The 22,571-nt window shown below is 43.1% G+C and overlaps 1 long non-coding RNA gene across 1 annotated transcript; it reads right to left on the bottom strand.

Annotated features, from left to right (window-relative positions):
- Positions 1–2,600: 2,600 nt before the first annotated feature.
- On the bottom strand, positions 2,601–22,152 carry LOC129653837 (uncharacterized). The gene is made up of 3 exons (XR_008715231.1): positions 21,953–22,152; positions 6,283–6,432; positions 2,601–3,397 (listed from the first exon to the last, which is right to left on the bottom strand). It is a non-coding gene; the product is annotated as an uncharacterized LOC129653837 (long non-coding RNA).
- Positions 22,153–22,571: the final 419 nt, after the last annotated feature.

Here is a 22,571-nt window from a genome sequence, read left to right as displayed (position 1 = left end):
TGATTTGATGGATGTTTTCATAACCTGCTCTCCCCTCCTTCTTGAGACTCTCTCCCCTTAATAGATCTAATAAACACCCAGATCACAACAATGGCAAGATGAACACATTTTCATATCCTGAACCCCTGCAGGGCAATGATCAGAATAATCGTTAATACTTATTGATCACTTGTTACATGCTAAGTGCTTTACCAGCATGATTATCTCATTTTATCCTCACAGAAAACCATATTATATTGACCAAGAGAGACTGGGGCAGGGTTAATTGACCTGCCCAAGGTCACAGTGAGTACTTGGTAGTGATGAGATTGGAAGCAATCAGCCTGACTCTACAGTACATCACCGGAAGGACTAACATACATGATGATGCCCTGAGTGTCTGGGGAAATGAGTCTGCCCCTGTAGGGTTGCACCCTTAGTTTACTCAGCATTCAGCAAACGGCTGAAGCTTCCTCTTTCCCGCTCTGTATACCTGGTCAGATGGCTGAGGACTCACCCACGATTTAGCCAGCCATATGTTTCTTGGAAAAAAAAAACAAAAAGCAATTAAAATTCTTACCAAGAATTAACATGACAAGGAAAATTTGTAACTAACAAAATGTATAAAGAAATGTAGGCAACTGGGTGCATCTTGGCACTTAAAAGGTTGACCTATTATTGACTGGGGCTTCCCAAGTGGCTCAGTGGTTAAAAAAAAAACAAACCCTGCCTGCCAATGCAGGAGATACAAGAGATGTGCGTTGGATCCCTGGGTTGGGAAGATCCCCTGGAATAGGACAGGGCAACCCACTCCAGTATTTTTGCATGAAGAATCCCATGGACAGAGGAGCCAGGCAGGCTACAGTCCACAGGGTCACAAAGAGTTGGACATGACTGAGCAATTGAGCATGCATGCATTACTAACTGCTAGTTTGCTTCGATCATCCTTTTTACTTTCAACAATCCCTGGATGCTGACTCTTTACAGCTTGCTAGAGGTTGCCGTATCTGTCTGTCCTCTTTCCCATAGAAACCCTGGAGTCCTGCCTCTGTTACCTTGGTCACTGCCACCTCACTCATTCCTGAGCATCAGAAGCTCCAAACTATCCCTTTCCACCCTCACTCCAGCCACTAGGGATGTAATAAAGCCCAGCAGGAAGCTGAAGAAGTGAGGAACAATCCTCCCGGAACTAGTGGTAAAGAACCCGCCTGCTAATGCAAGAGCCATAAGAGACATGGGTTCGATGCCTGGGTTGGGAAGATCTCCTGGAGGAGGGCAACACACTCCAGTATACTTGCCTGGAGAATCCCATGGACAGAGGAGCCTGGCAGGTTACAATCCATGGGGTCGCAAAGAGTCAGACACGGCTGAAGTGACTTAGCATACAGAGCCAGTTTTGTCTGCAGGGTAGGTAAGGGGGCTGGGAAGGGCAGATGTGGGATGACCACCACCACCCACAGGACTCCCACAACCAGAGTGTGGATGCTGGGAGGATACGAGAGGACATCTGGAGTTAAAACTTAAATTGTGGATCTCAAACAGGGATAACAACACCTGTGTGCGTGCGTGCGTGCGTGCGTGTGTGTGCGTCCGTGTGTGGGCGTGTGTGTGTGGGCACGTGTTCAGTCCTGTCTGACTCTTCACAACGCATGCACTATATAGCCTGCTCAGCTCCTCTATCCATGCAATTTTCCAGGCAAGAATACTGAAATGGGTTGCCATTTCCTTCTCCAAGGGATCTTCCCAACCCAGGGATTGAACCCACCTCTCTTGTGTCTCTTGCATTGGCACGCGGATTATTTACCCCTGAGCCACCTGGGTGGCCCAACAATACCTACCTGATAGCAATGCTGTGTGGTAAAGTGAGTAACAGACAGGTCATTTCCACTCCTGTAATCTGAGGATATATATAGATGAGGGTGCATTATGAAGCAGGTGGTGGGGGCCAGGCAGTTCTGGGTTTTCATTCTACCTGTGCCGCTGAACAACTGCATGAACTTGTAGAATGTTAATATCAACTTTCTGACCCTCAGCTTCCTCATCTGTAAAACAGAGTTGAAACTGCCTATCACAGAAATATAGAAATTAGACAAGGTATGTAAGCAGTTATTGTGACACGTCTTAGTCAACGGAGGCTGCATGTATGTTCAGTCGTGTCTGACTCTTTGTGACCCTAGGGACTGTAGCCCGCCAGGCTCCTCTGTCCATGGGATTCTCCAGGCAAGAATACTGGAGTGGGTTGCCATTTCCTCCTCCAGCGGACCTTCCTGACCCGGGGATTAAACCCGCGTCTCCTGTGTCTCCTGCATTGCAGATGGGGTCTTTACTGTCTGAGCCATCAGGGAAGCCCCTAGCAACTGTATGAATTTGTAGAATGCTCATTTCAACTTCCTGACCCTCAGTTTCCTCATTTGTAACACAGAGTTGGAACGACCTACCACAGAAGTATAGAAATTAGCGTATGTAAGTAGCTATTGTGACCCCTGGCACCTTTACTCTAACCCCCTTCATTTCTTTTAGGGGAGCACCCACCGTCCTTGACGGCTGTTACCAAAGACCAAGACGGGATGGGAGAGTGCCCCCAGCGGGGCACACACCTTCCACCTCTTACTTAATACTAGGGTAACCGCAGCAATGACCACTCCACCCACCACTTCTAATGCGACCGCTTTTACCACTGCTGCTGCTGCGATTCTGGTGTAATTTATGGTGCACGGCTATGTGGCATATGAAAAGGGAACTCAGCTATGCACTTTACCCCTGTAATTGATTCTAATCTCAATGTGTCTGCTTTCTGGCAAGGCTTTATTGCATGGCCTTGAAAAATAGCTATTCTATTCCAGTGCAGGGTGTTAGCAGGGCAGGGCGAACACTGAAGGCCCTCATTAGAAAACCATAAGCTCCAGAGATCTTGGCAACTAGGACGTGGCCATGCTTCACTTCTTTCTACCATCTCAGCACCAGCACCTCTGATGAGTCCCTCTTTGACTGATTTCACAGCTCACCGTCCCAAGTGTTCTGGGCTCCTTTCTCAGTGTTTCACGGCAGCATTCTGTAGGCAGGCATCAGTCTCCAAGGGTGCTCTAGTGGTAAAGAGCCCACCTGCCAATGCAGGAGACATAAGAGATCCGAATTTGATCCCTGGGTTGGGAAGGAGGGCATGGCAACCCACTCCAGTAGTCATGCCTGGAGAACCCGCATGGACAGAGGAGCCTGGCAGGCTACAGTCCATAGCGGGTGGACTCTTAACAATCTGCAAAGAGTCAGACACAACTGAAGCAACAGTACACACGCAGGCATCAATCTTCAGATCCTCTGGTTTTGAGTCAGGCAGAATAAAATCTCGGCATTGCCTTCCACACTGTTAGTCATTCTCCAACAGTTCTGAACCTTTCTTTTGTTCCAGTTATTCCAAATGCTGGAAAACAACAGAAACAAAAAAGCAATCATGAAGCCACATCCTTGGATGTTATTAGCAGAAAATAAAGCAACATCCATTTTTATGCTATTGAACGTGCACTTGCTCTAAACAAAAGAAATTGATGAACTAAAGCAAATAAAGGATGCTCTCCTCAGCCCTGCTTTAGACTGATAAGCAAAGACAATTAATATCATGGCTGTTGTTTCATGGTTCCAATTTTCTGCCCCTGTTCCTAACTGGCATTCTCAAAGGGATCTGAGATTAGATAACTATTTAAGATTTCCTGCTGGATTATGTTTGGTACTCTGAGAAAGTTAATTACCTACAGGCATTCTGGGGTAATTGAACTCCAATGCATTAATAAACCTACAGAATTCAGAACTAGAAAGAATCTTAGATATAAGATTTGTCTGGAGAACCTCACTTTACAAGTAAGGAAACTGAGATCCTGAGAACTTTGTGGTGTGTGTGCTTTGGGAATTCAGAGGGGATCTTCCTCAGACTACAAATTCACCTCTTTGTATATTTGGTCGTTTGAAATAATTATTTTAAAATTGTCAGTCAGTTCATTCGCTCAGTCATATCGGACTCTTTGTGACCCCCCTGGACTGCAGCATGCCAGGCTTCCTTGTCCATCACCAACTCCAAAGCTTGCTCAAACTCATGTCCATTGAGTCGTGATGCCATACAACCATCTCATCCTCTGTCACTCCCTTCTCCTCCCACCTTCAGTCTTTCTCAACATCAGGGTCTTTCTCATCAGCATCAGCAGCATGTGGCCAAAGTATCGGAGCTTCAGCTACAGCATCAGTCCTTCCAATGAATATTCAGGACTGATTTCCTTTAGGATGGACTGGTTGGGTCTCCTTGCTGTCCAAAGGACTCTCAGGAGTCTTCTCCAACACCACAGTTCAAAAGCATCAATTGTTCAAAAATTGTAGGTATTGAAAAAGAATTTCAACAAGTCAAATGCCTCCAGTGGCTTAGTGGGGAGAAACACTGCTTTGATCAGATTCAGAGTGCTTCTTCCAACACCCACTAGACACAGAAAAAGGGTGGAAAGTAGAGTGGGAGAACTATACTAAATAAAAAAAGTAAGTAATCTTCTTTCTCTCACACAAATGGAGCTTTCAGAACCTTATCACTTCTTGCCTAGGTGGTTGGGATTTGCTGTGTGTGTCATTCTTGTGTTGGAGCCTCGGTCCACGTGACAAAGGACTCAGGTTACTTTGGGGGACCTGCTAATTCTTCTTCCCTCAAGTTCTCAGCCTGAGAAACACACTGCCAGAAATGCAGCAGTCTACGCTTCAAACCATTTATTTTTTAATATTATATTTATGGTTTTAGTTTTTTTAGATTAACAATGTTGTGTTAGTTTCATGTGTACAACAAAGCAAGTCAGTTATATGTATATATGTGCTGTTGCTGTTGCTGTTAAGTTGCTTCAGTCGTGTCCGACTCTGTGCGACTCCAGAGACGGCAGCCTACCAGGCTCCCCCGTCCCTGGGATTCTCCAGGCAAGAACACTGGAGTGGGTTGCCATTTCCTTCTCCAATGCATGAAAGTGAAAAGTGAAAGTGAACTCGCTCAGTTGTGCCCAACTCTTAGCGACCCCATGGACTGCAGCCACCAGGCTCCTCTGTCCATGGGATTTTCCAGGCAAGAGTACTGGAGTGGGGTGCCATTGCCTTCTCTGATGTATATATGTAGCGATTCTTTTTCAAATTCTTTTCCCATTTAGGTTATTACAGGATATTGAGCAGTTCCCTGTGCTCTACAGTACACCTTTGTTGGTTACCTATTTTTAATAAAGCATTGACATTGTACATGTCAATCTCAAACACCCAATCTATCACCCCACCCACACCCTGGTAATTATAGTTCATTCTCTAAGTCTGTGAGTCTGTTTCTATTTTGTAAATAAGTTCATTTGTATCATTTCTTTTTAGATTCTGCATATAAATAATATCATATGGCATTCGTCTTTCTCTTTCTGACTTACTTCCCTTAGTGTGATAATCTCTAGGTTCATCCATGTTGCTGCAAATGGCATTATTTCATTCTTTTAAACGGCTGAGTAATATTCCATTGTGTATATGTACCACATCTTCTTTATCCATTCCTCTGTGGATGGACATTCAGGTTGCTTCTATGTCTTTGTTATTGTAAACAGTGTTGCAATGAACACTGGGGTGCATGTATCCTTGTAAACCATGGTTTTTCTCTGGATATACTCTGGATATACACCCAGGAATGGGATTGCAGGATGCAATGGCACCCCACTCCAGTACTCTTGCTTGAAAAATCCCATGGATGGAGGAGCCTGTTAGGCTGCAATCCATGGGGTCGCTAAGAGTCGGACACGACTGAGCGACTTCACTTTCACTTTTCACTTTCATGCATTGGAGGAGGAAATGGCAACCCACTCCAGTGTTCTTGCCTGGAGAATCCCAGGGACAGGGGAGCCTGGTGGGCTGCCGTCTATGGGGTCGCACAGAGTGGGACACAACTGAAGTGACTTAGCATAGCATAGCATAGCATAGCAGGGTAGCTCTATTTTTAGTTTTTTAAGGACCCTCCACACTGTTCTCCCTGGTGGCTGCATCAGTTTGCATTCCCACCAACAGTCTACCCGGGCTCCCTTTTCTCCGCATCCTCTTCAGAGCTTACTGTTTGCAAATGTTTAGATGATGGCCTTTCTGACTGTGTGAGGAGATATCTCATTATAGTTTTCATTCACGTTCTAATAATAGCAACGCTGAGCATGTTTCCATGTGCTTCTTGGCCACCTATATGTCTTCTTTGGAGAAATGTCTATTTAGCAAAACACTTTTAACAGAAACTTTAGCAGGATAAGCCCAATAAGATGCAAGGCTCCTTACCATGCTTGGTCCCCACAACTGTCCTCCCTGTTAGTTACACACAGTCCTGGTTCTGGCCCCTTCCCGACAGATGCGGTGGCTTCTCAGCTGCTGGTCCCCTCTCTTGACACAGACACTGAAAGTTGCCTCCCTTGGCATCCTTCCGAAAATCTGAAAGAAAGAAAGTGAAGTCACTCAGTCCTGTCTGACTCTTAGTGACCCCATGGACTGTAGCCTACCAGGCTTCTCTGTCCATGGGCTTTTCCAGGCAATAGTCCTGGAGTGGGTTGCCATTTCCTTCTCCAGGGGATCTTCCCAACCCAGGGATTGAACCTGGGTCTCCCACATTGTAGACAGATGCTTTACCATCTGAGCCACCAGGGAAGTCAACTCCAAGAATCTGAACAACATAGTAACTCTCTCTGTTCCTGCCTCAGTTGAGGAGTTGATCAGCTCCTGGCTGATCATCAACTTCATAAATCAGTAGGTCACAGTCTAGAAAGCTATACCTGCTCCATACCTCTTGGCGACTACATCGAATATGAAAACACAAGTGCTACTTGCCCGGTTATGTCCAACTCTCTGCAACCCCATGGACTGTGGCCGTCCACGTCCCCCTGTCCATGGGATTTCCCAGGCAAGAATATTGGAGTGGGTAGCTTTTTCCTTCTCCGGGGGGATCATCCCTACCCAGGGATCGAACCCAGGTCTCCTGCATTGCAGGCAGATTCTTTACCTTCTGAGCCACCAGGGAAGCCCTGGTGACCAGATTACCAGACCAGAAAACTGGTGAGACCCAGGGAGGGAAAGGCCATTGGCCAAGGGTAGTGGCAGGACTAGGATCAGGGTGGGAATCTCTGATTTCAAATCCAGTGCTGAGTCATCTCTCAGTGAATCTCTCAGTTTGAGATGCCTTAAGGACAGGGCGTGTGGAGTCTGGAAAGGAAGTGGAGGAAGGGAGTGTGCCCCTAGTACTTGTGACTTGGACAAGCAGGACCAAGCATGACAGTGTGTCTTAGTAAAGATCAAGACTTGGATCTTGGATCTTGGATCCAAGTCTTGGATCAAGACTTGGGCGGGCCTATGCTTGAATCCCAGGTGTTCTAGTTCTTTACTATCTGACTTTGAGAAAAATTCCTGAATCCTTCTGAACTGTGGTTTTCCAATGTGTAAATGAGAACTGTAATATCTACGTGTGTGCCCTCTAAGTCGCTCAGTTGTGTCTGACTCTTTGCGACCCCATGACCTAAAGCCCACCAGGCTACTCTATCCATGGGATTCTCCAGGCAAGAATACTGGAGTGGATTGCCATGCCTTCCTCCAGGGGATCTTCCCAATCAAGGGATCAAATTCATGTCTCTTGCATCGGCAGGCATGCTCTTTACCACTCGTGCCTTTGGGAGTCTACACCGTGATGTTATTTTGAAAGGCTATGAAAGACAATGTATCTTAAAGGTGTAGAAAAGCACCCAGTAGATGCTGACTTAGGTGATAATTATTATCAAGACTAGCCTGGCTACATTCCCATCCTGATTTATACTTTAAAATTTTCTATTTTGCCATTTTCATTATCTTTTTGAGATCATTAACAAGGAGAGTTCTTAAGAGCGCCTGATTTTGAATCAGATACAGCTGGGTTTGCATTTGGGCTACATTTATTTACTCTCTATATTACTTTAAGCAGGTCAAGCTTCTGAAAGGCTCAGTTTTTGAATCTGTAAAGTGAGAATAATGATTCCTCCCTGACAGAGATAGACTTGATTTGAAGATTAAATTAGGCTGAATATAACTATACATTTTAATGAAAGCAGGGGTCTTATACACTCTGGTATTATTCCCCGCATCTGGCAATGTGCCTACCATAAATATAACGAATGTTCAAATGAAAAATTAATAATGTATGCAATATAAGCTTTTAATACAGTGTCTTATGAGGTGGGAGCTACATCTGTCTTATCCCAGTTAAATTATGTGAGGGTGAAAGAGCACTGCAAAACCATTTAATAACTTGTCACAATAGAAATCAGTCTGGAATAGGCTGTCAGGTCACCAAGATGTCTCCTTCATTGGCTCTGACAACTTTATTCTTAATAAGTCAGTGCCAGGGAGATAAATTTCGGGGAAGGTAGAGGTAATGGTTGACTGTGGGCTCTCCCGTGGATTCCTCCAGATGGAAGTGGAGGTTCTGAGGATCAGGAACATTAAATAGGCAGACAGGGAATAAAAGATACTAAAGAGTGAGGATCTGGCACCAAAGAGGAACCCATAAGGAAAGTAAAGCAGATGAGGTTCTGAACATCTGGACTTAAATCCTGCCTTGGAACTTGGGCAAGTCACACTTTTTTGTCTCAATTTTCCCATTTACAAAATAGAAAGAATGGTACTTACAGAGTTATTGTGAGAATTAAATGGGACGGTGCTTATAAACACTGAACCAAAACAAGGAGTCATCCCTTGGGACTTTCCTGGTGGTCCAGTAGACTCTGGGCTGCCGATGCAGGGGGTATGGGTTCAACCCTGGGTCAGGGAACTAAAATCCCACATGCTGTGCTGCTGCTGCTGCTGCTGCTGCTGCTAAGTCGCTTCAGTCGTGTCCCACTCTGTGCGACCCCATAGACGGCAGCCCACCAGGCTCCCCTGTCCCTGGGATTCTCCAGGCAAGAACACTGGAGTAGGTTGCCATTTCCTTCTCCAATGCAGGAAAGTGAAAAGTGAAAGTGAAGTCGCCCAGTCATGTCCGACTCTTAGTGACCCCATGGACTACAGCCTACCAGGCTACTCCGTCCATGGGATTTTAATGGGGTGCCATTGACTTCTCCAGTGGAAGCTTAGTGCTGCAAAAGGAAAAAAATAAAGAGCTATCCCTTGAAGATAGGACTTGCTTTCTCTACAAAGGTTTTGTTCATTGTTTGGTCTTTCTTCCCCCTTTATTCTTAAGGTTGGAGAATTTCTACTAATTTGTTCATGACCCCTGATTTTGCAATATCAAGCCTGCTGTTAAGCCCCAATCTATGAATTTCTATGGGCTTAGTGGTAAAGAATCCCCCTGCCAAGCAGGAGACTCAGATTCAATCCCTGGATTGGGAAGATCCCCTGGAGAAGGAAATGGCAACCCATTCCAGTATTCTTGCCTGGAAAATCCCCTGGACAGAGAAGCCTGGTGGGCTGTAGTCCATGTGGTCACAAAGAGTCGAGCATGGCTTAGCAACTAAACCACCATAAATTTCTATGTCCAGATTATGGTTTTTCAGATCTAAAATTTCTATTTGATTATTTCTTTGGGGTTTATTTCTATTTTTGCTGTTTTAGCTTCTCCATATGTTCTCTCATTATAATCATCTTTAGGTCCAGGAACATATTTCGCATTAGCTTCTTCTAAAGGTTTTTTATGCTAATTATAATAACTGGATTATCTTGGTATCTGTGTCTATTGACTTCTTTTCTTGCTTGATTATGGATTAATTTTCCTATTTCTCTGACTATCTAAGCACATTTTTGTATTATGTTTGTCATTGTTGATAATACATTATAGGGCTACTGAATGCTCCCTACATTTTCTTTCCTTGGTATTTCTTTGTCCTTTTTATTATCAGGTTTATTTTGACCTCTGACTCAGTTTAGAAGTGAAAAGCGAACATGTCAGTTGCTCAGTCGTGTCTGACTCTTTGCGATCCCATGGACCGTGTTCTACCAGGCTCCTCTGTCCATGGGATTCTCCAGGCAAGAATACTGGAGTGGGTTGCCATTTCCTTCTCCAGGGGATCTTCCCGGCCCGGGGATTGAACCCGTATCTCTTATGTCCCCTGCATTGGCAAGCAGGTTCTTTACCACTAGCGCCACCTGGGAAACACCCCCTCCACACACTAGAACATGGTTATGCCTTTGCTTTGCTCAAATATTGCTTGCCTTTCATTCCATGTCTATAGATCTGAAACAAGAAGAAGCCACTAACTTTCAATTCCTTTACTGACACAAACACATTTTGTTCATGTTACTTCGTCCTACAGGCAAGAGTGGAAGCGACAAGAGAGAAAAGCTGAACAGGTGTGTTAGACATGGGGGTCACTTTCCCACATATTCTGAGCTGCACGTTCTTCCAGGTTCCCTCCAATTCACGGACATGCATTAGTGGTGGCCATTGTCATTTTCAAGCGTGAAAACACAATTTGAAGGGCTCTCTCCTGCTTTTCCTGACTTCATTTCAACAAAAGAAACCCATTTGGAAGCACCCTTGAAGCCATGTTCTTCCTGCCTCATTACAGCTCCATCAGCGCGTCAGCATTCTGGAACTACCCCGCCCGCCTTGCTTCTCAGCTGGAGCATCTCACAGCCAATTAAATTCACTCCAGCTCAGCTCTGAGACCTAGTCCTCGCACCCTGATTGCTTTTCAATAGCTTGAAATCTAGTCAACTGAAAAACCAAACCAATAACCAGGCAGGAGTCATCAGTGGAGTGAGAAATGATGGAAGAACTTTGTGCAGTGCTGAGGACTGCCCCCTTGGAAGGTGGCCCGAGATGTAAAACGAGCCTTTTTAGCACCCACCAGAGAGTCGTTGTGACTTCCTACACTTGGGTGCTCCATTTGTGTTTCAAATACCAGGGCTCGAGAGTGACATTTAACTGCTGCTCAGGGACTCATCCTGTCCTTTGCCATCTCACGCCAGCGTTGCTTAAATGTTTGTCTCAGTTTCTAGGAAGCAGAGGAAAATCAAAGCCCTAAATGTATGGAACTCAGTAAGGCACCTGGAATCAGCTGTCAGCTTTCAACTCTCTCTCCCTCTTCACCCATCAGCTCTGCTTCCCCTGCAAGGCTCAGCTTGATGATACGAGTCTACATATAATTCCCCAACTCTCTAAGGCTCCTTCTCTGAGGGCCCGACCAGACCACCTGGAAAATGTCAGAGCTAGATGCGCTGTTGGAAATCATCAAGTCGGAATCTTCTATTTTATGGAATTAAATAAATAGCAAGAAATGACTTTTCTAAAATAACAGGGCAAGTTTATGTTCTGACTATGGAAGGGGCTAGTTCGGGGCTGGGACCTAGGTGGAGTAAACGAGGCACTACCTACAGGTATAAATGTGAGAGGGCACCGATAAATTCAGTAATCAGGAAAACTAATATTTCAATGCAATATTTTTAAGAATCAAAGTTAATACAAAAAATTCTATTGTGAACAAAAATGTCAGAATTTTAAATAAAGATAAAATCCAGTAGAACGAGGGCTAGGATGCGGCAAATGAGGTATGGCAGTACAAGTACGGGGTTGGAACATGTTTTTATTTAAAATTTTGATGTTGGGACTTCCCTGGTAGTCCAGTGGTTAAGAACTTGCCTTCCAGTGCAGGGGTGCAGGTTTGATCCTAGATTGGGAGGTTAAGATCCCATATGCCTCTCAACCAAAAAACCAAAACATAAAACAAGTAATGTAACAAATTCAATAAAGATTTTTTTTTAATGGTCATCAAGAAAAATCTTAAAAAAATTAAAAAATGTTTTGATATTTTGTTCATTGTGGATTTTTTATTTTTGCATTTTGATTTTTAAAGTATTCTATTGAAATGTTACTCCTCAAGATTATTGCAATTTTTGGTGTCCTCTTAAGCCATGCTTCCAAGTGGAATGCCATTCCAGCTTTCTAGTCCAGCTCTGTTCAGCTGTCGTCTCTGAGAGCCGATTTCCGCTGCCGCTTCCTCTCAGTCTTCTAATTTTGAATCTTTTTTTGTTCCAGCTTTACTGAGATAATAATTCACAGGAAGGTTGTATACATTTAAGGTGTACATTGTGATGATTTGATACATTTATCTATTGCAAAATGACTACCACAAGGGGGTTAACACCCCCAGCACCTCACATAATTACCCTTGTGTGTGTGTGGTAAGAACGGCTAAGATCTACTCCCTTAGCAAATGTCAGTTATATAATACAGTACTGGTAACCATGGTTACCATGTGGGCATCAGATCCCCAGGACTTATCTTTTAACTGGAAGCTTGGACCCTTTGACCCACATCTCCCCATTTCTCTCATCCTCAGCCTCTGGCAACCATTATTCTGCTCTCTCTGTAAGTTTGGCTTTTCTTAGATTCCACCTATAATGGATACCACATGGTATTTTTCTTTCTCTGCCTGATTTCTTTCCCATAGCAATAGTTTCGTCCATGTTGTCATGAAACATGGATTTCCTTCTTCTTATGGCCAAGTACTCCATTGTATATATACACCACATCCTCCCTATCCACTGGTTCTTAGGCACTTAGGTTATTTCCATATCTGGGCTATCGTGAAGTGATGCTGCAGTGAACCTGAGTACAGATATCTCTTTGAGATCTTGATTTTATTTCCCTTAAATATACACCCAGAAGTGAGACTACTGGATGACATGGTAGTTCTCGTTTTAATTTTTTGAGGAGCTGCATTACCGTTTTGAATAGTGGCTGCACCGATCTACATCCCCACCAACAGTATAGAAGCTTCCCTTTCCTCCACATCCTTACCAACACTGGCTGTCTCTCGTCTTTTCGATAACAGCTATTCTACCAAGTGAGAGTGACACTGCACTGTGGCTTTGATTTGCATCTCCCTGATGATTAGTGATACTGCGCATCTTTTCAGATATCCATTGTATATCTTTTCTTGATCCCGTGACACATCAGGCTGGGTGCCCACAGCCTCCAGCTGACGTCCATGAGGATGTTGCTGAATGCTTCTTGTGGTCTTTCCTAGGCACACAGATTTCAGCAGGCTCTCTGAACATACTCACTATCCATTTGCCGAAGCTTGCTCTCCTCACCGCTAGGAGCGCACTTAGGGAGCCAGCTGTGGCTAGGAGCGTGTGGGTGATTCTCTGGTCGTGGCTGCACCTGAGCTTGGAGTCTCCAGACTCCACTGTAGTGTCATTGCTGCTGCTGCTGCTGCTAAGTCGCTTCAGTCGTGTCAGACTCTGTGCGACCCCATAGACGGCGGCCCACCAGGCTCCCCAGTCCCTGGGATTCTCCAGGCAAGAACACTGGAGTGGGCTGCCATTTCCTTCTCCAATGCATGAAAGGGAAAAGTGAAAGTGAAGTCACTCAATCATTACAGGAACAAAAATCAAATTGCCAAAACTAAAGGCAGACTCCTTGATGCTGGACTATACTAACTTATGGTAAGGTAAAGAAATAGAAAACTAAACATGGAATGTCAAATGTGTTAGAAATTCATCTGCTCTGTACTATAGTTCTGGCCTACTTTGGATAAAGACAGTTTTCCAGCACAGATATGTTTCTCTGAGATTCTAAAGCTACTTGCTCTGTAGGTTGAATTATTTTGACTTGTCTTCTTGGGGCTTCCCTGGTGGCTCAGATGGTAAAGAATCTGCCTGCCAATGTAGGATACCCAGGTTGGATCCCTGGGTCAGGAATATCCCCTGGAGGAGAGCATGGCAATCCACTCCAATGTTTTTGCCTGGAGAGTTCCATGAACAGAGGAGTCTGGAAAGCTACAGTCCATGCGGTTGCAAAGAGTTGGACGCTGAGTGACTAACACTTTGGCTGTCTAAAATTTTTATGATTTAATAATAATAAATTCATAAATCAAGGACTATATGAAATCATTTGTTCTCAAGGCCCTAGACATCTTCCTCCAGGCCTTGCTTAGATAATATCAGAGCTGAGTACCATGCAGCATTTAAATAATCAATTTTGTACTGCTGATTTCATGGTGATAATTTCTATTTTAACAAATGCTTACCTTAGATATTTAAGGTACCTTTTGTATATGATACAATGTGTATGTATTTGTCTTAGAGAGGGAGTGACCAATTACACTAAAGAATAAAGATGGTTATGTGAGATGAGGACTTTCCATTGCAATTGAGTAACAGCAAGTAGGAAAAGTCCTCTGCATCATAATTTCTGTATTTTTAAAAAATATGTGTTTATTTACTTGGCTGCCTCGGGTCTTAGTTGAGATATGAAGGATATTCACTGTGTCATATGGGACCTTGTGTTGCAGACCCCGGACCCTCTAGTTGTGGTGTGGAGGCTTTAGAGTGCACAGGCTTCATTAGCTGTGGCACACAGCCTTAGCTGCTCGGTGGCACGTGGGATCTTAGTTCCCTGAACAGGAATTGAACCACCATCCCCTGCAAGCTGAATTCCTATCCACTGGACCACCAGGGAAGTCCCCATAATTTTTGTATTGTTATTGTGATCTGAGTCAACTTTTATTCTTCTCCTTCTTTACCCAAATACTCATATCAAAGTTGATAGGAAAAAAAGTAAAGAGGGAGTCAAAAGACGTGTTCCATATATTTCCGTAGGACATTAATGAAACAGGGCTAGCCTAAAGATGAAGTGCAAAGTGCAAGACTAATGGGAGGAAGGCAGCTGACAGAAGCATCCGTTAGGATTAGTTCAGCTGTTTTAATGGAGAATAACCATGGGGTCGCAAAGGGTCAGACATGACTGAGTGGCTAACACACAAAACAACGTAAGCTTAAATAAAAGGGATTTTTTTTTTTTTTTTTTTTTTACTCTCCCATGAAAAGGTCCCAGCTGTATTCCCTGGGAATAGGATGCCTCCTCTATGCATGCTTTTCTAGGAACCAGATTTCTTTAGCTACATAGCTATGCCATCCTCTTGGGAAATTCTACTCAAATATGGTCCATCAACTCTTTGGTCTGCAGTGGGATAAGAAGCTTGTATCATAATGCCAAACAACTATATGACTAAATGCATGGCTTTGTCCAGATAATTTTTCTTTTCTTAGCCAGATTTTCTTAGTGAAGAAAGCAGCACTTTGGATTGTGTTATGATGCAAACTTCTTATCTCTTTGTGTACTGCAGCTTTGAGCCAAACTGCTGGGATGCGTTATGGTCTATGCGTCACGGTTGAAGGTGGCTCACCACTACTATTTCAATGTCTGAGTCTATGAAAAAGGTGTTTAGTACAAAAAGCTTCTTTCCTATGACACATGCCTCATAAGTGTCCGTGTTGCCTCTGCTCACATCCCTTTGATCATATTACCATATCTTGGTCACAGTCAACACCTCGAAGGGCAGGAGACTGGGAAGTGTAGCTGCTATCTAGATACCGCGCGCCCAGCCAAACCTTACCAGTGAGCGACTGGAAGGAAGAAAGGGGTATGGATACTGGGGACACCACAGCTTACATCCTGAATGGTGAGGAATGGAAGGCTAAAATAGGAAGGATCTGGGAACCACATTAATAACATAAAAAAAGACAAGCCATAAAGCATAACAAGAAAAAAACCATTATCAGTTTTTGGGAAATTGAGAAGGTACAATAAATTGCACCTCTCTTTATTCTTCTGAGTTCTGAACTGTTCCAAAATAATGCTAATTAAGGTAAATACTATTGTTGTTTTAGCTGCTCAGTCGTGTACGACTCTTTGCGACCCCATGAACGGTAGCCCACAAGGTTCCTCTGTCCATGGGATTCTCCAGGCAAAAATACTGGAGTGGGTTGCCATTTCCTTCTCCAGGGGATCTTCCTGGCCCAGGGATTGAACCCACATCTCTTGCCTCACCTGCATTGGCAGGCAGATTCTTTACCACTGAGCCACCAGGAAAGCCCTAAGCGAGTGACCAAAACATCAGTGTTATCACTGAAGAAGACTACACTGGGAAATACGGCTTATATTTACAAGCAAATAGGTTTCCAGTAAAGAACCTCAGAGTCAGCAGAGGTGCCCATCCTGTGAAAAGTACTGCTGGACCCCTAACGGTGGCCTCCCATCCACTTTCCTCCCCACCAACACTAGCAGGGCTTTACCTGTTAGGCTTGTGTAGAGACTAAGAGCAATCGTGAGTGCATGATATCTGCAGACAAGATCATCCCTCAAAAGAAAGGTAGACACTGAGCCAAGCTCACTCATTTTACCCTTCCCAAGTTTTCCAATAAAGTGGATCCTCCTCCTCCTCTCTGGGGAGGGTTGCCTGAGAAGGAGGAAGGATGCAGTGGTGTTTCTGTGACAGAGCTTCCTCCTCTTGGTGGGAAACATCGGAACCAGAGAAGATGCATTCCTCTCCACCCCCACATTCCCCAACTTTTTTTCTTTTAACACATCAGACTTTATAATTAACTGTTGACCAACCTGTGGTATAACTATCTCCCTAATGCATACACATCTGCCATGTCTTATGACAATCTCCTTCCCAATATTATGAAGATATTTTCAAACTATCAACTACTAATTCTTTGAATGTACTCCTAAAACCACAGTGGACAGTGCATATTTGACCCTAGAAGGTTCTGAAATTGATCCAAACAACATATTAACTTCATGTCAAAGTCATTATTTCCCACTCCAAATTATCCAGCTATTTTGTCCAGCATAGTCAATCTGTTCTTCAAAGAGTTCACGTAGCCATATTATAATACTCTAGCAATAAAATGCCAAAAATGAAGTGCCACAAATTTGGATAAAAATGTTTCTCAATTCAGAGTAGAAAATAAATTTTGAAGTTCCAACCTCTTAGCGGGTGAAAGCTCAAAGATGTTAAAGTTCTAAAGAATTAAATTCGGAAGTAAAATTCTCTGGCCTTAATCATTGCCTGAATTAATATCATATTCAGGTTAATCTCAGCCAGAGGAATGATCCCTGTCTGGTTGGAGTGAACATTCCTTCAGTAGCAAAGCCCAAACAGTCTTCCATTGGAATAGCTGTGCGCCCATCACCTGAATCTGTTCAATACAATGTCTTAAGAGCATCCTTTTCAGAAATTCAGAGTTAGTAAGACATTTATGATCATCACAGCACTGATCCAAATCCAAGAAATTTTGAAAATGATCCAATTCTAGCCTCTAAAGAAGTCATCCCAGACAGAATTATGAATGTAATGTTGCCAAGAGAGACAGCATGGACTTTGTAGGATCTATATGGTGGAGGAAAGATGGGGCAAAAAATTTTTCTTTCACTCTAGAGACAATGCCAGTCTCTGGTATCTTGTCCAAAATCTATGACCCATGTCCTAAAAACTTAATTGGGAGGTTACTCTTTTTATTATTAAAAATTTTTTTTGGCTGCAGTGGGTCTTTATTGCAGTACATGGGCTGTTCTCTATTTGTGGTGTGCTGGCTCAGTTGCCCCATGGCATGTGGGGTCTTAGTTCCCTGACTAGGGATTGAACCTTTGTCCCCTGCATTGGAAGGTGGATTCTTAACCACTGGCCCACCAGGGAAGTCCCAGGAAGAGTAAAATGAGTGAGCTTGGCTCAGTGTCTACCTTTCTTTTGAGGGATGATCTTGTCTGCAGATATCATGCACTCACGATTGCTCTTTTGGTATTTTTAATTTACTAGATGATAGGGGCAAAGAGCACTCTTACGTGTGGCATTTGAGGCATTGCTGCTCTTTTGCATATTTAGAAAAATATATTCATGGCAGCCCCTGTCACTTAGGAGGTACCTTTCTTTTCTATCTGATGCACTGGGAAATGGTTCCTTGCTATTTTCCATTTGAGCCTGGTGTTTCTGTCTCTGTGGTTCTGAGATGGGTATGGGTTGTCTCTGTGGTTCTGAAATGAGTATAAGTATTAGAATCATCAGAATATGATTCTAATGACAAAGAATCAATACGCTGCTATATGCAAATATTTTCGTGCTTGGCCCATTGTGGCCTCATGGTATGAAACTGCTCAGGCCTAAAGGAACCTCCTTCTTGAGAAGAAAGGGTTTGCTTTCATATGAAATTGACCAGCTCTGACCCATAGTGGTCCCGTAGCCTGTGTCTCTACTAATCCTGGTGCTGTTACTGCTGTCTCTCTGGTGGACTCAGGACAACCTCCATCTTTGCTGGACCTGAGGCCCCAAATCTTCCTTGAGGACCTTTCCCTGTACCTTTTCTGGGGCTGAAGTCTATACACTTCCTAAGAGAAGAGGCATAATTCTTTGCTGAAGCCTGCAACTCTCATTTGTGCTGACCATTTACTTTTGCTTAAAATAAGCAGGTCAATGCTTTTTCCTTCAGACGTAGCACATTCAGTTGTTTCTATAAAAAAAAAAAATAAGCCACTTGCCTGGGGACAAAGATGCCTTAAGCTGTAACATCCCATAATGGACAAAATCCTACATGCAATCGCTTAAGGCCTAATACCATCTACCCTGGTTAAAACTGGTAAAAGTTAACCAAACAACTGTAAAAGCCAGCTGCCTTGTTTGCTTGAGGCCACTAAAGTCATGTGCCTTGACTAATTGAAATGCTCAGTCACCTTATAAGTATTTTACCCTGAACCAAATTTCACTATTTACCAATTATCTTGACCAATGCACTAGATTACAACCCTTCTTGTATTAACATTCATCCTCTATCCTATCGCCTGGAGGCTTTAAAGCCTGCTGCTCAAACCCCTAACCCCTGCAAGAACAGAGCAGCAGAAGGAGCAGTTTGCTCTCAAGAGTAAAGACGACGGATAGGAACTGGGAACACTCAGTAATCACTTAAGAGTGAGAGGAGGGACTTCCCTGGTGGTGCAGTGGTTAAGAATCCAACTTCCATTGCAGGGGACGTGGGTTCAATCCCTGGTCAGGGGGCTCAGATCCCACAGGCCGTGGGGCAACAGAGCCCGCACCCCGCAGCTATTGAACCTGCCTGCTGTAAAGCTCTAAAGGACCACAATTAGAGAGAAGCCAGCGTGCTGAAATGAAGAGCAATGGAAGAGCCCGTGTGCCACAGCTAAGACCCAATGCTGCCAAAAATAGATTAATTAATCTTTTTTTTTTAAAAATATGAGAGTAAGAGTATGGGAAAAAGCCAGGGGTGTGACTAGTGCTCCCTCCCTATGTAAAGTAATATCCAGAGAGAACTATTATTCTCCTCTAAAAACAGTTACAGTTTCCCCAAGCATGTGATCCTCAATTTTTCATTACTGTAACATATTAATGGATGATATTTACCTGAAGACACATTTCCAGAAACTAATGCATAGTTGTGACATAGTTACAATAGGCTGTGGGTTATGTACATTTCCTGATGTTATTAGTCCGGTGGGTTTCAATGGGGAGTGGTGATTGTGGTCCCATCCTACCCCCACCCCCTCACCCATCCCAGGAGACATTTGGCAGTGTCTGGGGATATTTTTGGTTTTCTGAACCTGGGAAGCATGGGCTTCCCTTGTGGCTCAGCTGGTAAAGAATCTGCCTGCAGTGCGGAAGACCTGGGTTCGATTCCTGGATTGGGAAGATCTCCTGGAGAAGGTAACATCTACCCACTCCAGTATTCTTCCCCAGAGAATTCCATGGACTGTATAGTCCATGGGGTCACAAAGAGTTGGACATGGTGGAACGACTTTCACTTTCACTATCAACCTGGAAGCATGCTAGTGGGCAGATGCTGCTAAATGTCCTATAACACACAGAACAATTCCACACAACAAAGTTACCTGGCCCAAGACATTAACACATCCACCTCAACCGTGTTGAGGTTGGGAATCTCTGCTCAGGCTGTAAACTTCGCGTGTCTGTTTCCAAGTCAAGGAAATGTAGTGGAATGCAAGTAAGAGAGATGGTTCTTAATTGCACAGATAACCTTGAAACTTCCTTCAAATGTGTTTAGTAAAACAAATCATTTACAAATCTTGGTGGTCTGTTCTGCTACAACATATGTTTTTATAATCGGAATTAGTCCATATGTGATTATAAATAAGGGAATACTGCCAACAAAACATAGAGGTAACGCTTTTTCATATGTGATATATATATATATATATATGTTTTCTAGTTCATTAGTGTTTCATACCACCTAGTGGCCACAGAAGAATCCAGATAAAGGAATATAATATTATTATATTATATATCCCGGGCCTGTTGACCTGTTGATTTATGGGTTGCAAGAAATGAACCCAGGGACTTCCCTGGTGGTCCAGTGGTTAAGAATCCACCTTGCAGTGCAGGGGACATGGGTTTGGTCACTGGTCACGGAACTGGGGTCCCACACGCTGTGGAGCAAGTAAGCCTGTGCGGCTGCAGCTCCTGAGCCCCTGAGACACAACTAGAGCCCATGCACCACAGGGAAAGATTCCCCACGCTGTACCTGAGACCCCGCAGCCACACAAATAAACAAATATTTTTAAAAACTGAACCCAATTCTCCATCACCCCTCATGCTGTATCCATATCTTTGCAATGTCAGTTTTATATTTCGGAGCTCCCTCCAGCATGAGCAGAAGTCTGTTTCCATGCCCCTTGAACCTGGAATGGCTTCATGGCTTGCTTTAGCCAGTCAGTGGTATCAGAAGTAACCATAGCCATTTCCAAGGCTAGGCCTCAAGGGATCTTTTATAATTCCATTTGTTCTCTTAAAACAATGTGGCTATTATGTGAATGAGCCTAGACTAACCTACTGAAGAACGAAAAATCACTTGAAGCAGAGAAGAGTTATCTCATTTGAGGTCTCCTTAAATCAGCCAGACTGTTGATGACCTGCTAACCGATTTAAGATGCACCAGTGAGTCCAACTGATATCAACCAAGCCTGGCTCAGATCTGTAAAACCAGTCAGTAGACCTTCAGATTTCCTGCAAATAATAAATTGTTGTTAAACAACTACATTTGGGGTTTGTTTTACAACAATAGATAATGGATATATAAACCTGAGCATCATCTTGTACTGGCCATATACTCTATCTCAGAAGTTCTTATTATATATTTACGCCTTATATATAGTTATGTCTTATTATATAGTTACATGTTGGTTTTTATCTCCAAACCTAGCAGCCTCTACCATCACTTAAAAAACTTTTTTCTATCATTATTTTCATTTTTTGGATCTTATATTTAACAGTAATATTTCCTTATGCATTAGCAATTTAGCATTCTGGTTTGGCTTATATTTTGGTTAAAAGCTTTCATCCTTCTTCTGTCAGTGCTCTAGTTAAAATGTTACATAGATACTAAGTGGCTTACTTCTCTCTTGTGTGTTTCACTGTCTTACTATTTTAGTCATAATTTTGCAGAATGTAAGGTTTCCCAGTACTGTATATATTATATTATAGGCAACATATATTTGAATGTCAAGAATCTGAACATGTATTTTGAATGTCAAATTACTTTTGTCCTGTTCCACGACTGATCACAAACAACCCGAGTGTCAAGATTTCAGGATAGGGGACTTCCCTGATGGTTCACTGGCTCAGACGCCATGCTCCCAAGGCAGGGAGCCTGGATTCAATCCCTGGTGAGGGAATAGATCTCATAGGCCCCAACTAAGAGTTTGCACACTGCAACTGAAGATCCCTCATGATGCAACTAAGACTGAGAGAGCCAAATAAATAAATAAAATATTTAAAAAAATAATAAAATTATAGTAAACATTTAAAAAAAGATTTCAGGTTAGGAGCTGTTGTGTTCATACATTTTTGTAAGCATATGTGTATGTATGTTTACGAGTGGGTAGAAATTTAAATGATTAATATTCTGTACAGTTATTATCACACTAATATGTTTCCATGTACTCTGTGCTATTTATATCAAGTTATTCTAAAGAGGTATAATCATAAACATTGTCATTTACAAATAGCTCAACATTATATCAAGTGCTTTTATAGCAGTAGCTTCACCTTAATCTTCATGGAAGCCCTGAGAGATGACTAGTTTTTTTGAGTCCCATTTTACAGATGAAGCAAAGGACCTGTAGATGGGTTTGGAACTCCAGGTAGTATATGACAAAGCAAGGGTTTAAAAAACAGGTTACCTTTTTACTATCTCTTCATTCCAAGATGAAAGAGGCATCTTCCTGGTTTGCATTGCTTAAGAAAAGGGCAAAACAGGTTGTTCTCAGGTCTTCTGTTTCCTGAAACAGAAGACCAATGACCAGTGAGAAACTGCTCAGTTCTGCAAAATTCGGATGAGGATGACCATGGAAATTTCTGTGTGGTTTCTCTGTGTTACTTCCAAAAGATACTCTCCTCCCAAATTTCATTCCTCTGGTTGTTTAATCAAACACTAATCTAGTCATCAATGGAAAGGAGTTTTGAAGATATGATTAAAATTAAAGGCCTTAAAATAAGGAGATAATTCTGGTTTATTGGGTGGGCCCAACCTAATCACTTGAGTCCTTAAAATTACAGAAACTTCTGCTGGAATCAGAGAGGTGTGTCAGAAAAGGAAAGCAAAGAGGAGATGAGGCAGAGAGATTTGAAGAGTGAGAAGTATTCAACCCAGCATTGCTGGCTTTGAAGGAAGCCACACACCAAGCAGATGATCTCTTGAAGCTAAGAATGCTAAGCATGACCTTTGGGCAGCAGCCAGCAAGGAAATAGGGACCATAGTCCTACAACCACATGAGACTGAATTGTTCTAATAACCTGAAT

This window comes from Bubalus kerabau, chromosome 5, assembly GCF_029407905.1.
Source record: "Bubalus kerabau isolate K-KA32 ecotype Philippines breed swamp buffalo chromosome 5, PCC_UOA_SB_1v2, whole genome shotgun sequence".
Classification (NCBI taxonomy): Eukaryota; Metazoa; Chordata; class Mammalia; order Artiodactyla; family Bovidae; genus Bubalus; species Bubalus kerabau.
Note: the sequence above shows the minus strand (reverse complement) of the source record. Positions and strands in the feature narration are given on the sequence as shown.